Below are 18,854 nucleotides of genomic sequence, written 5' to 3'. Positions count from 1 at the left end.
TGAAAGGAAACACAAAAAATTTATTATAGGCAGTGGTGTGCTGGTAAATGTTTAACAGCTGGCTTTTTCTGACCCCCAGAAAAAGCCCTGGTTTGTAATGTTTGCCTGATTTTTTTTTTTTTGAGGATTCAGTTTATTTATTTATTTAAAAAAAATTTTTTTTTTTTATGGCCACACCTGTGTGGCTTAGTTCCCTGACCAGGGATCGAATCTCAGCCCCCTGCAGTAGAACCGCAGAGTCCTAACCACTGGACCTCCAGGGAAGTCCCTGTTTGCCTGATTTGCAGTGTGAAGTTGGATGAGATGCATATTAGCATGGCATCGTATAGTATTTTCACCCAATGGCTACATTAGATGGAAATAGAGCGCATAGACAATCCAAAATACAGTAAAATAATTGGGAAGTGATGAGTTTTTGGTTTTATTATCTTGGTGTTCAGTATAATTTATTTAATCATTAGTGTTCTGGAGAAAAGGGAGTAGCATGAGAACCTGTTGTATAGCATAGGGAACTCCACTTTGCTGTACAGCAGAAACTAACACATTATAAAACAACTATACCCCATTTTTAAAAAAAAAAGGGAGTAGCATCTGCAAACCCCAAAGGGACCTATGTGTTGGTGTCTGTGGAGCGGGAGCATGCCAGCAGGCAGGGCACAGTGAGTGAGTGACAAAGCAGTGATAATGCCACCAGTTGGAGAGGGAATGGGAGGTCAGCCCATGCAAGGCCTTGCAGGCCTCGTTCAGATCAAATATAAACTTGAAGAAGCAGGGTTTTTTTTTTGGCTGCGCCGCGCGGCTTGCGGTATCTTAGTTCCCTGACCAGAGATCAGCCCAGGCCCTCAGTAGTGAAAGCGTGGAGTCCTACCCGCTGGACTGCCAGGGCATTCCCTGAAGAAGAGTTTTAAGCCTGAGTATAAAATAATCAGATTTGCTTTTTTTTTTTTTTTTTTTTGCGGTACGCGGGCCTCTCACTGCTGCGGCCTCTCCCGTTGTGGAGCACAGGCTCCGGACGCGCAGGCTCAGCGGCCATGGCTCACGGGCCCAGCCGCTCCGCGGCGTGTGGGATCCTCCCGGACCGGGGTACGAACCCGCAACCCGCAACCCGCAACCCGCATCCCCTGCATCGGCAGGCGGACTCTCAACCACCGCGCCACCAGGGAGGCCCCAAATTTACATTTTAAAAAAGATCTCTTTAGCTACTGTGGGAAAAAAAAGTGGATAGTTAGGGGCCAGAATGGAAACCAAGAGACTAGTTCAGACATTACTGCACTAATCCACGTTGGAAGGAGCAGTGGTTTGCATGAGGAAAGTGGAGATAAAAAGAAGTAGATGAACTGGAAACATATAGACAGATTTAGGAGGTCGAATTGACAAGGCTTTGTGATTCCTTGCTGTGTAGCAAAATAGGACCATTTACTGGGCAGAAGACCTGAATAGATATTTTTCCAAAGAAGACATACAGATGGAAAATGGGCACATGAAAAGAAGCTCAACATCACTAATCATCAGAGAAATACAAATCAAAAGCACAGTAAGATATCACTTCACACCTGTCAGAATGGTTATCATCAAAAAGTCTACAAATAAAAAACGCTGGCAAGGATATAGAGGAAAGGGACTATATGCTGTGGGTGGGAATGTAAATTGGGGCAGCCACTATGGAAAACAGAACAGAGGTTCTTCAAAAAACTAAAAATAGGGACTTCCCTGTGGTCCAGTGGCTGGGACTCCGCATTCCCAATGCAGGGGAACTGGGTTCAACCCCTGGTTGGGGAACTGGATCCCACACGCATGCCGCAACTAGGAGTCAGCACGCTGCAACTAAGAGATCCATGTGCCACAGCAAAGATCCTGTGTGCTGCAACTAAGACCTGGTGCAGCCAAATAAATTAATTAATTAAATATTTTAAAAAATAAAAAAAAAACCCAAAAATAGGGACTTCCCTGGCGGTTCAGTGGTAAAGAATCTGCCTTACAATGCAGGGGACGCGGGTTCAATCCCTGATCGGGGAACTAAGATCCCACATGCCATGGGGCAACTAAGCCCGTGCACCACAACTACTGAGCTCGCATGCCTCAACCAGAGAGCCTGCGTGACACAAACTACGGAGCCTATGCACTCTGGAGCCTGCGCGCCACAGCTAGAGAGAGAAAACCCGCACACCACAACTAGAGAGAAGCCCGCATGCCTCGACGAAGATCCCATGTGCCACAACTAAGACCCCATGCAGCCAAATAAATAAATAATAAATAAATCTTAAAAAATAAAAACCTAAAAATAGAATTACCATATATGATCCAGCAATTCCCCTCTTGGGTATATATTTGAAGAAAACAAAAATACTAATTCAAAAAGATACATGCGCCCCAATATTCATAGCAGCATTATTTACAGTAGCCAAGATATGGAAGAAAACTAAGTGTCCATCAGCAGATGAATGGGTAAAGATGTGAGATATATATATATATATATATATAGATATATATAGATATATATATATATATATAAAATGGAATACTACTCAGCCATATAAAAGAATGAAATTCCGCCATTTGCAACAATGTTCTAGATCTAGAAGGTATTATGTGTACTGAAATAATCCAGACAGAGAAAGACAAATACTGTATGTTATCACTTACAAGTGGAATCTAAAAAATAAAACAAACAAATGAATATAACAAAACAGAAAGAGACTCACAGATATAGAGAACAAACTAGTGGTTACTGGTGGGGAGAGGGGAGGGGGGAGGGAGGGGATTAAGGAGATACAAACTATTATGTATAAAATAAACATCAAGGATATATTGTATAGTACAGGGAAATATAGACATTATTTTGTAATAACTTTAAATGGGGTATAATCTATAAAAATATTGAATCACTGCATTATACATCTGAAACTAATGAAATTCTGTAAATCAACTATACTTCAATGAAAAAAAAATAGGACCATGTACCAAGTGATAACTCAGTACAAGAAAATAGAACAAAAGACACACACATAAACACACATAGCTTTGCTCCTTCTGGGAGATGAGACAAGACTCTGCATGTATTTTCCCTGATGGATAACACAATTCAGTTGAATTGCTTTTGTTAAGTGTCTTATGTCTGATGTAACATATGGTTACTGTGGCCTGCTAAAAGCCCTCAGTCTCAGTAAGTCAGTTTAATTGCCCATTAGGGATTACTCTGGGAATAAAGTGTTAAATAAAGCATGAGAAAATTTAATTTGTCATTGCTGTAATGAAGTCCAATTTGTTTTCATATATGATTTACCAAAACATTTATATCATACTTTATATATTAAATAAAATTATAGTTAGGAAACAGCACTGAAACCCTTGATCAAAGTGCCCAGATAAAAATCACAAATAACAGTAAGTCCTAAAATATCATATTAAACAGATGGGTCCTCATTAGTGTTCAGATTTCAAAGCCAGGGAGGCCATGTGTGCCGAGTATCAATGAGGAATTATGTCCATATTCCTGCTAAGAGCAAAAGCGAGGCCCTTCCTTATTGATGGATCTGACTTCCCACCCAAATACACAAACATCAGGGACAGGAATAGTTTTCACATGCAGGGTGAGGTGAAAATATTAGCTAAAACAAGGATGTGCCTACCCATCAATGGGTAAAGTTGGAAGTTCAGTTTAAGGCTCCTTGCTATAAGTAGAGCTCTTGCAATAGCTTTGTCAATGCATTTTTTACTTCTCTCTCATGTAACAACTGAGATGATGATGGCTCTGCTCCATGTACTTGCTGGGAACCTAGGGTTCTTCCATCTTATTATTTCGTCATCTCTGGGATGTTGTCCTCCTCTGCATGATGGACCACAAAGTCTGCATCTTCCAACCAGCAGGAGAAGGAAAAGGGGAAAAGAATTATACATCACTTTGGCCAGAGCTTCAAAGTATATTTTTTCATGGCAGCATTATTCACAAGAGCCAAGAGGTGGAAGCAACTCAAGTATCCAAGAACAGATGAATGGATAAACAAAATGTGGCCTATACATACAATGGGGTACTATTCAGCATTAGAAAAGGAATGAAATTCTGTCACCTGCTGCAACATGGATGAACCTCAATGACATTATTCTAAGTGAAACAAGCCAGTCACAGAAAGATGAGTATGTGTGATTCCACGACAAGAGGTACCTAGAGTAGTCAAACTCATAAAAACACGGCAGAAAAAAAGGTAGAATAGAGGTTGCCAGGGGCTAGAAGGGGGGAACGGGAGTTGTAGTTTAATGAGTACAGAGTTTCAGTCTTGCAAGATGCGAGAATTTTGGAGCTGGATGATGGTGATGGTTGCACAAAAATGTGAATGAACTTAATGCCACTGAATGGATAAGATGGTAAATGTTCTGTATATTGTACCACAATTTTTACAAACACCTAAAATTAAAACTAAAAAATTGTAGTCTGAATTGGGATCCAAATAAGGGCCATAGGTTGTGACTGGTTGAAATGTCTCTTAGTTCTCAGTCTCTCTCTGTCTTTCTCTCTCTGTCTCAGTCTCGTTGTTAAAGAAACTAGATTAGTTTCTTAGATATAGTTCTTTAACTATACACTTTTCTACATTCTGTATTTTACTCATTGCATCTGAGGGTATCATTTATGATGTTTCTCCTTCCCTTTTATTTCCTACAAACTGCTAGTTAGATCTTGAGGCATGATCAGACTCGCGCTTGATTTTGGTGGAGGTGAAGATGATTTCCTTCCTGTGTGCTCTTGTGCACTTCCAGCCAGAGAGAGGTCACATCTAGCCTTCTTTCTTCTTGCGATGTTGGCAACCATCGATGAGTATTGCTGAGACCCAACAATTCATTAGGGATTGCAAAATTGTTATATTCCAGGTGCTGGGCTGAGTCGCTGCTGTCCTGAGACAGAGGCTGCCCCAGAGGAGCCAGTGGGGACCAGGGCTGAGGGGTTGACCCACCCACCACTGGCTTAGGCTCCCCATGTGGATTCATTGACACAATGACTCAAGGTTACTGTGTATGGGTTTATTTGGATGGACTATCTCTTAGGTACTACATTAAACATTTTTACCTACATTAACAGAGACACTTTTAGGCTGGAGGAGTACTCCAGGGGGTTCAGCTCTCAATCCACCTGTAGTACTCTGATGCCCAGTCTTGCATCCTCTTCATCCTTCAACCCCAAAGCCATAGCCTTTTCTGTTTTATTTTCCTGCAACATCCTTTGATCACCCACCAAGAAGAGCTTCCATGGCCTATTAAAATTGGAGCTCCCAAATTTGCTACTGGCTGATTGCCTAATTGTTTTTGTTTCTACACATAATAGATTTCTACAGCATTTGCCTCTCAAGCATCCAGAAAGAAAAGCACTCTCTTTGGTAAACTAAGAGAATCAAGTGCAGAGTAACTCCATTCAATTTGCACAAAAGTTCGGCTCTGCGTGGGGATAAACTAGGCTGGGTCACAAGTCTGCTCTGTAAGTAGCTGCCCCATGTGGACACATCTCTGCAATGCCTCAGGACCAGTAAACAAGCTATTTGTTTACTGTCCTCTGGGAGGACAGAATTGATCAAGACGGAATGACTCCTGAGAGGAGTCAGTAGTTAGTGATACTTCTGTTCCACTGCTATTTTATTTTTCTGGCTTCAAGGCTCAGATTCAACTCTAGCAGGAGAGAAAGCCCTTAGCAATTACTTATTATTTTATATCCTTTTGTTCCTGTGTACTCCTCATTAATAAGATAATGAGAATTTGCCTATTTCCTGAAGCCAAAGAGCATTATGTAGATCACACTTTAAAACTGATTTTGTTATATTGATTCTTTTGCAATTCCTTCCAGCTTGCAGAGACCTTGAGCCATGAATGCTTTCTTGTGAAAAGGGTGTTAATTGCTTTCCCTGGGGTCAAACACGCTCTTTGTAAATCAGGAATCCAATACTCACTAAGAACCCAGATGAAGAATTGACCATTAGTCTTACAAATATTATAATTGAGCATTTTTTTACTTAGCTCTAATGCAGATTTGTTTTCAATGGATTTTTTCTCTTCTATCATGTCTAAATAAAATAATTACTGTGAATCTTTAGACTTAGATTATTCATTTATTGTATGAGAATTCTTTCCAAGAATCTCTTCCCTCAATGACTAAAACATCTCTCTCTCTCTCTCTCCCACCCCCCCGCCCCCATCTGTCTGTCTTTTCTTGGGTCACTGATGATTTACAAAGTGAACTTAACAGTCCTGATTTTCCGTATTGGTTGTAGTGGTGGGGTTGGCAGGTGGTAAAGAGACAAATGCCAGGATAAAAATTCCTGTGCATATCCAGACAGATTTAACCAATATCCTCTTGTGTGACTAGGCAGACTAGAGCAAGTATGCTGCACCTGCTATGTTACTATTTGAATTTAGATGAACTTTCTATGTACTATTTAAATTCCACCAGGCAAGAAAAAGGAAAACTATAATACTTCTATTGAGAGAATGCCAGAGCAAGCTACTATTGGACGTGAGTTACTGCCTATCTTCCTGGGCAACTCCTGTTGCTGCCATTGGCTATGACTCTGGAGTGGTTTTAAAATATATCCCAACCTAATCAAACTTACAAGCTTTTGCACAGCAAAGGAAAACAAAAACAAAATGAAAAAACCTACAGAATGGGAGAAAATATTTGCAAACGATGTGACCGACAAGGGCTTAATTTCCAAAATATAAAAACAGCTCATACAACTCAACAACAAAAAAAACAAACAACCCGATCGAAAAATGGGCAGAAGACCTAAATAGACATTTCTCCGAAGAAGAAATACACGGATGGCCAATAGGCACATGAAAAGATGCTCGACATCGTTAATTATTAGAGAAATGCAAATCAAAGCTACAATGAGCTATCACCTCACACCAGTCAGAATGGCCATCATTAAAAAGTCTACAAATAACAAATGATGGAGAGGGTGTGGAGAAAGGGGAACCCTCCCACACTGTTGGTGGGAATGTAAGTTGGTGCAGCCACTGTGGAAAATAGTATGGAGGTTCCTCAGAAAAGTAAAAATAGAATTACCATATGATCCAGCAATCCCACTCCTGGGCATGTACCCAGACAAAACTATAATTCAAAAAGATACATGCACCCCAATGTTCATAGCAGCACTATTCACAATAGCCAAAACATGGAAACAACCTAAATGTCCATTGATAGATGAATGGATAAAGAAGATGTGGTATATATATATAATGGAATACTACTCAGCCATAAAAAAGAATGAAATAATGCCATTTGCAGCAATGTGAATGCAACTACAGATTATCATACTAAGTGAAGTAAGTCAGGAAGCCAAATACCATATGATATCACTTACATGTGGAATCTAAAATACAGCACAAACGAACCTATCTACCAAAGAGAAACAGACTCACAGACATAGAGAACAGACTTGTGGTTGCCAAGGGGGAGGGGGTGGGGAAGGGAAGGACTGGGAGTGTGGGATTAGCAGATATAAACTATTATATACAGGATGGATAAACAATAAGGTCCTACAGTACAGCACAGGGAACTATATTCAATGTCCTGTGATAAACCATAATGGAAAAGAATAGTAAAAGAAAGAATGTCTGTGTGTGTATAACTGAGTCACTTTGCTGTACAGCAGAGATTGGCACAGTACTGTAAATCAACTGTACTACAATAAAAAAATAAATTAAATTAAAAAGAGAAAAATGGCACAAATGAACCTATCTATGAAACAGAAACAGAATCACAGACATAGAGAACAGGCTGGTGGTTGCCAAGGGGGAGGGGGCTGGGGGAGGGATGGAGTGGGAGTTTGGGGTTGGCAGATGTCAGCTTTTATATAGAGAATAGGTAAAAAAAACAAGGTCCTACTGTAGAGCACAGAGAACTACATTCAACATCCTATGATAAACCATATGGAAAAGAATATTTTAAAAAGAATGTATATATATGTATAACTGAATCACTTTGCTATAAAGCAGAAATTAACACAACATTGAAAATCAACTAAATTTCAATAAAATAATATTAAAATTGAACAATAAAATAAAATATATCCCAATTCTTTGATAGTCCTTCCTTCAAAATGTGAAGCCTAGGACCCCTACCCCTTGATACAGTGACTCACTTCAAACAAAAAGAATGCTATGAAAGTGAAATTATATGATTTCCACGGCTAGGATAACAAGGCTAGCTTTCCACCTGTTCCTCTCTCTCTTTCTCTCAGCAACTAGATGAGTCAGTTTATTTAGTATGCATATGGTCCCCAAATGCTCATTTGTAAATGCAACAATTATAACACAATCCAATTTAAAAATCTCTACTCTAATGAATAAAACAAAATAGCCACTACCATAGGAAAATTCAGCTGTGTATGTTTTAAGATGAAAATACTAATGGGAAGTTTAAAATTTATGGTTTAGAGCCTCATTATTCAAAGTGTGGTCCCCAGACTAACAATATCATATCACTTCAGAGCTTTGTGAGAAATGCAGAATTTAAAGCCCTACCCTAGACCTACTGAATCAGAATCTGCATTTTAAACATCCCCAGGTGATTCATATGCACTTGAAACGTTGAGAATGGAGGTGGGATGGGGGTGGTTAATTCATATACTCATTATTTAATAAATATTCATTGCACTGGGGATAGAGCAGTGAACAAGGCAAGTCAGAAACTTTCAGTTCTCTTCCAGCTCTAAAGCTTTACATTTTTGAAATCTAATTCTTTGACAGGTAGAATTATTTTTCTCTAGCTTTTCTCCTACCATCACATGGTGACAGTACCATGAAACTCTGAATAGAAAAACAGGTGCCAGAGAAAGCGGGGTGGGGTGCGTGTGGAAATTCCTTCAAGATTATAACTCTACCCTAAAACTGGAGTAGAAGTATGAGCATATACGTTAAAACACCCACTGCTGCCGCTGACAGCTTGCTACAAATTGTCTCCTTAAGGATTCCAAGGTTCTCTGACTCGAATTTCAAAATTGCTCCACAAATCGCTGTGAAAGTTCACAGTATTTTGGAAACAGTGAGATTCTGACAGCATGTCAGGCATCCACTGTTGTGTCTTGCAAAGTTACATCTTTAATGCTAAGCCATGGTGCTAGAAAAAATGGCAGAGGTTCACCTATAACAACAAAGCCAAAACTTGCTATTTGCCACTAGCCACAGGTCTAGAAACATCTTTTATCTTTTAAATTTCATGAATAGGCCTTTAGGCAGTAAAAAAAAAGAAAATGGGGAGGAGAATAAACGGACAGAAAAAAGAAAAAGAAAGATGAAAAAGAAGTACAGTACATCAGAACTGACCTCCATTCCCATTCACTGGTCCCAGGTGCCCCAGGCTGCCTGCCTATGGTCTAACGCCTTCATTTAGCAGTCATGAAGAAAAAGCTAAAGCTATTATATTATAACTTTTTTTTTTTTGCGGTACGCGGGCCTCTCACTGTTGTGGCTTCTCCCGTTGCGGAGCACAGGCTCCGGACGCGCAGGCTCAGCGGCCACGGCTCACGGGCCCAGCCGCTCCGCGGCATGTGGGATCCTCCAGAACCGGGGCACGAACCCGCATCCCCTGCATTGGCAGGCGGACTCCCAACCACTGCGCCACCAGGGAAGCCCTAAAGCTATTATTTTATTTTATTTAACATCTTTATTGGGGTAAAATTGCTTTACAATGGTGTATTCGTTTCTGCTTTATAACAAAGTGAATCAGTTATACATATACATATGTTCCCATATCTCTTCCCTCTTGCGTCTCACTCCCTCCCACCCTCCCTATCCCATAAAGCTATTATTTTAAAGTCATTTCCTTTCCCTCAGTGGTCAGATTTACAAGACGACTCTTCTTAAAGGCTGAAGGAAAAAATTGATTTTTAACACAAAATACTTTGTGGATTTTATAAGATCGCTTCTTTTTAACCCTTGCAAAGTGTTTTCCGCTTTTTATGCATATGAGAAGCAGGGTGCTATTTGGCTGTAACAGCTTTGGTCCTGTAAATCTATACAAATGTGATTAAACAACATGCTTCAGATTATTTGTTGGGGGAAATTTTTTTTTTTTTTTTGCGGTACACAGGCCTCTCACTGTTGTGGCCTCTCCCGTTGCGGAGCACAGGCTCCGGACGCGCAGGCTCAGCGGCCATGGCTCACGGGCCCAGCCGCTCTGCGGCATGTGGGATCTTCCCGGACCGGGGCACAAACCCGTGTACCCTGCATTGGCAGGCAGACTCTCAACCACTGCGCCACCAGGGAAGCCCCTGGGGGAAATTTTTGTCATAATAATTATACCACTGTTTAACAGTCCTTTAAAATTTTAATGAGCACCTGACATATATTAATATCAAGAACATATCAATAAATATTTGTTAAATAAATAACTGAAGCAGAGTTCCGAAAGACAACAGAAAAAATAATTTAGACCCGTATCTGTTAAGGACTCAGCAGCTGGTTACATGACCAGTCACCGCCTGTTACCACAGCAAGGCTATTTTAATGAAAAGGGATAACATTGATTTATACTCTTTGGTTTCAGTTTGACTCCAGGATTGCTCAATATTTAGGTCTTTGGGGAAGCAAGACTGTTAAAAGCAATGCTGGATGAGGCAAACATATAATGGTCAAACGACTATGTAACTGAAAAATCCTCCCAAACCAAACATTCACAAATGAGCTTGGTTTGTGGGTTTAGAATTATAATGAAGAGAAGGCAGTGTTTGAAGCCCTAAAGACTGTGTGTGTGTGTGTGTGTGTGTGTGTGTGTGTGTGTGTGTGTAAGCAATGGCTTCTGAAGCACACTTTACAAAACTACGCTTCAAAGGAGCTAGCTGAATGTTTTATGTTCACTGCATGCTTGTTAGTAACTGCCCTCATTTCTCCTGTTTACTTCTTTTCTTACTGATCTGAAGGATGCAGTTAAAATCCCAGTGACTTGTGGTTTCTGCCAGAGAGATATACAGTGCCTGACCCCATGTGATCTGCTGCACGAATAGAGATCAGGATTTCATCTTCTAGCAACTCAATTTTGGGTGGTTGCTAAGGAGACTATTGGCATCGCTGTGTCCTAGGTGCCATATTGCTTGGAAAGAATTACAGCAGCTTCGCCTGTTACTTTCCCGGAGAGAAAACCTGAAAACTCATTAAGGCAGCCAACATTTTAAAATTCTGCTGGTCTCTTCGATGTTTTGAGTGCCTCTGGCCTTGGAGGATAACTTGTGAACATGTTGGCGTCTAAATGAGAACACTCTCAGAAATGACAGTGCAGCCTTGCTATGGAAAATAGAAGCATGAGTGGTCTGGCTGTGGGTACCAAATTCTCCAACCCAGCCTATAGCACAGGCCTGGTTTGTTTTTTGTTTCTTTTTTTGTTTTTTCAGTTCTACTCACCCTCCTTAAAGGTCAGTTCCAACCTTATTTTTAACAAGCCGTAAGGTCCTGGGCAAGTACCTTCTCTGACCTTCGGTTCTCTTATCCTTAAAGGCAGAAAAACAGTGATCCCTCACAATGTTGTTCATGGGGATTAAAGAAGGTACTGAGAACATGAGGTCCAAAGCTACTTGTAAATTGCAAAGCATGTGTAAATTACTATTCCTGGGGACAGTAAATTTTGCACAAATCCAGATTAGCTCTGAAGCTAGAATGACCCTTCAGGATTGTCCCCAATAGGGCTAATATGGCCAGGCCTTCTTTCTCCTCTGTTATGACCTGAATGTTTGCATCCTTCCCAAATTCATAGTCAAAGCCTTAACCCCCATGTGATGGTATTTGGAGGTGAGGCACTGGGAAGGTTATTAAATTGAACTGTGATTATGAGGGTGACACCCTGTGATGGGATTAGTGTGTCCCAGAGCTCTTTCTCTCCCCACCGTGTGAGAACACAGTGAGAAGGTGGCCATCTGCAAGTCAGAAAGAGAGCTCTCACCAAGAACCTGACTGTGCTGGCACCCTGATCTTGGACTTCCAGCTTACAGAACAGCAAGAAAGTAAACGTGTGTTGTTTAAGCGACCCCATCTATGGCATTTGTTACAACAGCCCGAGCTGACTCAGACACCCTCTGTCAATCTGTTATTTGGATGTGGGCTGCCCCAGGAAAGGGCTTGACTTCTGTCTACACAGTTCAGGTAATCCCTGAAGGGGCTGATTAGCTGAAGGCCGTCTGTGGGTACACATCACAGTGGACACGCAATCACTGTTATTATTTCTCTCTCCTCCCTAACAAGAAACCCCATTCTGTGCAGCTAGTTTATGTCAGGCAGTAATAACAAGCTCATTACTGACTTCACCTTTCATTTATTCATCTCTACTGGCTCCACTCCTCACCTCTTTTGCACAAAATCTTTTTAAATAGCAGGTCTCAATTACCTTTTCATTTGTACTGCATCCAGGGATACAACACGCACCAATTAGCAATGGTAGCCTGTGATTTTCCCCAGGTGGGAACGGTGGGATATGGGCTCATTCTTCCTCTCAGGGCAATATATTAGGATCTTGGAAAAAATAACTAATCACAACCATTCCGGGTGGAGTATAACTCTTACTATCAAGTCTTGGGCCAACTCATTGTTACTCTTATGTAACAAAAACAAATGGATTTAAGCAGATGAACACCACGGCAAAACTTGCAATTTAGAAAGCTTTCTCAAAGCAGAATGTGGACTGAGTGGGGAAGCCTAGGAGCAGGGAGGTGCTAGAAGGACTTGCAGTCAAACACTGGAAGTGTTAACTACAGATTTATTTCCTATTTTGTCTTCCCTCAAATTCCCACTAAAAGGATGTTACCTTTAAATATATTTTTATTTATTTAAAAAATAATTATTTTTGCGGTACGTGGGCCTCTCACTGCTGTGGCCTCTCCCGTTGCGGAGCACAGGCTTCGGACGCGCAGGCTCAGCGGCCATGGCTCACGGGCCCAGCCGCTCCGCGGCACGTGGGATCTTCCCGGACCGGGGCACGAACCCGTGTCCCCTGCATCGGCAGGCGGACTCTCAACCACTGCGCCACCAGGGAAGCCCCTACATATATTTTTTAAGAATAGAATAACAGCAAATAAGGAAAGAGTTAAGCCCCATTTGGGAAGCTAGAAAATAGATGGAAGAACGAAGACTGACAGCAGCATGGAGAAAGGTACCATCTAAGTGCCTGGGGAAAGAGATGTCAGTTAGGGATGTGTTCAGCTGCATGTAATGGAATATGTAACAAGCAGAGGCTTCAATATCCAGGGTTTACTTTTCTCATATCAGAAGAGGTCCAGAGGAAAGTCATTTCCGGCATTAGTTCAGCTATTCACCTATGCCGGGTTCTATCTTTCTGCTCAGCAATCCTTAGCTAGTTGACTTTTGTTTGCCTCATGGTCACAAGTTGATCCCTGCAGCTCCAGGTATCATGTCTGAATCAAAGAAATAATGGGTAAAGGAGAAGCCTCATGACAGTCACATCCATCCCTTTCTATTGGGAAAAAAAAACATTTTTAAAAGTCTCTCCAGCAGACTGCTGCCTACAACAAAAGTGGTTATATTTGGTCTCTGTGGCTACACGGGAGGCTGGGTAAGTAAGTACCTTGCCTGAGGCTGGGCACCTGTGTCTTAAAGGTAACTGATATCCCGTTAGCAGAGCACAAGGAGGAACTAGATATCAAGTAGGTATCTGATAGGCTTGGCCATATATACCCACGAAAGGTGAGTGATTTGCCTAAAAGGCATCAGGTCCTGTGGAAGGAATGAAGAGCAAGCTGAAATCCTTGAAATGTGTTGAAAACCTGTTGCTAATCCAGGTGGACACCTCTGTGGATTGTCTCCTACACCCATCCTGCCAGCACTCAACCTTGCCCCCTCTCTCCCTTATGGAGACAGGACCTATTCCCTAAAGAGACTGAAGGAAGAGAGGCTCTGGATCAGAGGACACTAGGCTTAGCAGAAGGCAAGAGTGAAGATCCAGACAGAAACAAGGGGATTCAGGGGAAGTTTGCATGTGGAACGGTGAAACTCCAAGGAGGCTGCCTTGCTCCTGGAATGCCAGCATCTGTGTAGCATCCAGGCAGGAGTCCAAAGGTTCCCTTTCTGGAAAAAGGGAAAATTCTCAGAGAACAGACCTCCTGATACTTCTTGTCACTGTCATTTTTGTCTTAGTGTTAATGTAAAAGAAAAGTTTTGTTTTGTTTTGTTTTTAAATTGTGGTGAAAAGCAACATGGATGGACCTCGAGATTGTCATACTGAGTGAAATAAGTCAGCCAGAGAAAGAGAAATATCATATGATATCGCTTATATGCAGAATCTAAAAAAAAAAATGATACAAATGAACTTATTTACAAAACAGAAACAGACTCAGACTTAGAGAAGTATGGTTACCGAGGGGAAGGGTTGGGGGAAGGGATAGTTAGGGAGTTTGGGATTGACATGTACACACTGTTATATTTAAAATAAATAGCCGGGCTTCCCTGGTGGCGCAGTGGTTGGGAGTCTGCCTGCCGATGCAGGGGACACGGGTTCGTGCCCCGGTCCGGGAGGATCCCACATGCCGCGGAGCGGCTGGGCCTGCGCGTCCGGAGCCTGTGCTCCGCAACGGGAGAGGCCACGGCAGTGAGGGGTCCACGTACTGCAAAAAAAAATAAAAAATAAAAAATAAAATAAAATAAAATAAAATAAAATAAATAGCCAACAAGAAAAAAAATTGTGGTGAAAAACACACGCTCTCTAACAAATTTTTTTTTAATTAAAAATTTTTTTTAGCCACGCCACGTGGCATGTGGGATGCGGAATCTTAGTCCCCCAGCCAGGGATTGAACCCGGGCCCCCTGCAGTGGAAGCCCAGAGTCCTAACCACTGGACTGCCAGGGAAGTCCCTCTAACAAATTTTTAAATCTACCCTCTCAGCAAAATTTTAAGAGTACAGTACCATATTATTAACTACATGCACATTGTTGCACTACAGATCTCTAGAACTTTTTCACCACGCAGGACTGAAACTTGCCATCCATTAAACAACACTCCCTGCTTCTCTTTCCCCACAGTGCCAGGCAATGACCATTCTACTTCCTGCTTCTATGAGTTTTTGTGAAACAGCTTGACCAAAAGCTTAAGTTAAGCAAACCGTATCAGGCCATGTTTCAAAACAAGGAGTCGTGAAATATGCTATTTAGTCTGTGTTCTGGAGCTGTTCAGGACAAGCACTTCCAAAAAAAACACAACTAGGGTTGAAGAAATCAGACTCCTTCTGTTTGGTCAGGACGGATCATTGTAAATTTTCCTGATGTAATGGCCTATGAGGGACCTAGCAGATTGGGTGATGGACTGAGGGCGAATCATCCTGGGAGAGCCTCCCAGGCAACTTGTTTCCTGTCCTGAAATGTCAATGGTCCACCTGAATCCACCAGCTTGCCCTGTCTGAGAATAAACATGGCTTCTCTGGGTTTAATTAAAACTGTGCCCCTGGGAAGAAATAGAAATAAGAATAGGCCAAAGGTAGGGGAAGGATAAACACCAATATAATGAAAAAATAAATTTAAATCCATAGTTTTAGTACTTGTGATGTGATTTCTTTTGTGTTATGGTTCCTACTCATCTTGTGTGAAACGTACAGCATTTAAGTTGTGTTAAGCCATGTTAAGTAGTTCAAAATGGAATCACGGTGGCCAATGTGAACTTCCATATTAGTGATTTTGAAACATCTGCTAGAAGAGTTCGAGTGTCTTAGATTGATAAACTAAGATTATTACTTTTGAGGGAATTCCTTGGTGGTCCACTGGTTAGGACTCTGTGCTCTCACTGCCGAGGCCCGGGTTAAATCCCTGGTCAGGAACTAAAATTTCACAAGCCGTGTGGCACAGCCAAAAAAAAAAAAAAAAAAAAAAGTATTACTGAAGACTGTGCACCTAGAGCCCATGTTCCGCAACAAGAGAAGCCACCGCAATGAGAAGCCCACGCACCGCAATGAAGAGTAGCCCCCGCTCACCGCAACTAGAGAAAGCCCGCGTGCAGCAACGGAGACCCAACGCAGCCAAAAATAAATAAATAAAATAAAATAAAGAGTATTACTTTTGATAAGAAGTTTGATGGGCAATGCCCATTACTGGAACACAAGGAGCAACTGATAGTGTCAAGATCTCTTCCCTAGACGTAACTGTTACTCCTTAACAAGAGACCACTAGACTTAGTGACTTGAAGCCCCTTCGCTGGAGGACCTGACTCCATGCTGCTGAGAGCTGCTCCAGACGAACACTGCCTGGGGTCTTGCTGGAGCAGAAGGTGACTTCCCATTCATGCTTGTCGGGAAACCCGTTGCCAGACCACTGCTCATGCTGAGATGCCTCTTCCCCGCGCTTCTCCCTGGAGTGGTTCATTACACCCTTTTCCCTACTTTGACTAACCTGTGTTGGGTGCTGTGTCCAATAAACAGAGTAATTCGTGCATTGAGTGTTGGCTACTGTTTCGTGTTTCTCCAATTACTTACTGCTGGGCCCTGAAACAAACAGTACTTACTCTTTCATCATGTTTATTATCAGTATTCCAATCACTTTTGTAATCATTGAACTATTATATAAATGTTTTCCTTGCCTTTAAAGTAATTACTGCATTTAAAGGAATCTAAGGCATTAGACTTGCAAAGAATTTAACTGACTAAATTTGCAATTGATGTTTGAATGCTTGGAGAAAACTCATTTGCAAAATTATGACTTTGATTTATTAGTTGTGTAAGTAGGTTGTGCATACTTAAAGGAACATTAATTACTGAAATACTAATAAATTTGGGATTAGACTGAGTACAAGTAACAGTGAGTATTCCTCTCCAGCAGAGAAAACCCTAGAGATTGTTCAACACAGTGAGCTTTTGAATCAATCTGCACACACAAAGAAGCCAATCAATGTTTTTCTCCCAAGTTTTATTTTATTTATTTATTTTTGGGCCACACCACACGTCTTTCGGGATCTTAGTTCCCCCACCAGGGATTGAACTGGGGCCCTCGGCAGTGAAGGCACAGAGTCCTAACCACTGGACCGCCAGGGAGTTCCCTCCCAAGTTTTATTGAGGTATATTAACATACAATACACTGCATATATTCATATGTACAATTTGAGTTTTTCATATGTCTACACTTGTAAAATCAAGATAATAAACATTTTGATCATTCTGAAATGTTTCCTCTTGTTCCTTTGTGATCTGGGTCTCCCTGACCCACCACTTCCCCACAGTGTCCAGGCAAAATTAGTCTTTCTGTCCTACAGATTAATTTGTACTTTCTAGAATTTTATATATGTGGAATCACACAGTATGTACTTTTTTTGTTTCACCTCTTTTATCCACCGTAGTAATTTTGAGATTCTGCCATGTTGTTGCATATATTAATAATTCACTGTTATATAGCTGAGTAGTGTTCTGTTATATGGATATACCACAATTTGCTTGGCCATTCACTTATTGATGGACATTTGGAATATTAGAAATAAAGTGCTATGAACATTCATGTACAAGTCTTTGGGCGAACATATGCATTCATTTCTTTGGGGAAATATCAGGATTGGAATAGCTGGGCCATAACAGAGGTGTATGCTTAACTTTTTAAGAAATTGTCAAACTGTTTTTCAAAGTGATTGTTTTATTTTATATTCCTTCCAACATTGTTTGAGACTTCCAGTTGATCTGCATCCTTGCAACATTCGGTATGACAGTCTTTTACTTTAAGCCATTCTAGTGGGTATGTAGTGGTATTTCACTGTGGTTTTAATTTGCATTTTCCTAATGACTAATAGCGCTGAGCATCTTTTCGTGTACTTATTCTCCATCCGTATATCTTCTTTTGTTAAGTGTCTGTTCAAATATTTTGCGCATTTTTTTAATTGGGTTGTTTGTCTTGTGTTATTGAGTTGTGAGAGTTCTTGGTATATTCTAGATACAAATCCTTTGTCAGATATGTGTTTTGTGAATATTATCTTTCACTCTATAGCTTGCTTTTTCATTTTCTTGACAGTGTCTTTTAAAGAGTGAAAGTCATTAATTTAGATGAAGTCCAGTTTAACAAATTTTTCTCTTAGAATTCATACTTTTTGTCTCTTAGGAAATCTTTGCCTATGCAAGGCTACTAAGAGTTTCTCTTATGTTTTCTTTTAGAAACTTTATAGTTTTAACCCTACATTAGGTATATGGTTAATTTTTAGTCAATTTTTATTTATGGTATTAGGTAAGGGTAAGGATAAAAGTTCTCCTTTTTTTTTTTTGGCATATGACAATCCAGTTGTCCCAGGATAACTAACTGAGATTATCTATTCCTCATGGAATTGCCTTGATACCTTTGTCAAAAATCAACTGACTGTATATGTCATATATGACCATATCTCTATTCTGTTCCATTGACCTATATATTTATCTTTACTTTAATAGCTCACTGTCTTGATAACCATAGTTTATTATAAGGCTTGAGATCAGGTACTGTGAGTCCTCCGACTTTGTTCTTTTACAGAATTGCTTTGGCTATCCTAGTCTCTTTGCATTTCCAGCTGAAATTTAGAAACAGCTTGCCAATTTCTGCAAAAATACCTGCCGGGATTTTGATTGAGATTTCACTGACTCTACAGATCAATTTGAAAGGAATTGCCTTCTTGATAACATTGAGTCTTCTGATCAACAAACACAGTATATTTCTCCATTTATTTATGGCTTTAATTTCTCTCACCCGTGTTTTGAGTTTTCAATATACAGGTCTTGCACATCCATTGACAAATTTATTCCTAAATATTTCACATTTGTGACGTGGCCATAAATTGTATTGTTTTAAAATGTCAACTTCTGTGTAAGCTAGTATGTACAAATACAATTTGTTTTTTTGGTATTGAACTTATATTCTGCAATCGTACTGAACCCAGTAAGCTG

Source organism: Aethalodelphis obliquidens, unplaced genomic scaffold (genome assembly GCF_003676395.1).
Source record: "Aethalodelphis obliquidens isolate GAN/ISIS:26980383/991018 unplaced genomic scaffold, ASM367639v1 scaffold16, whole genome shotgun sequence".
NCBI lineage: Eukaryota > Metazoa > Chordata > Mammalia > Artiodactyla > Delphinidae > Aethalodelphis > Aethalodelphis obliquidens.
Note: the sequence above shows the minus strand (reverse complement) of the source record.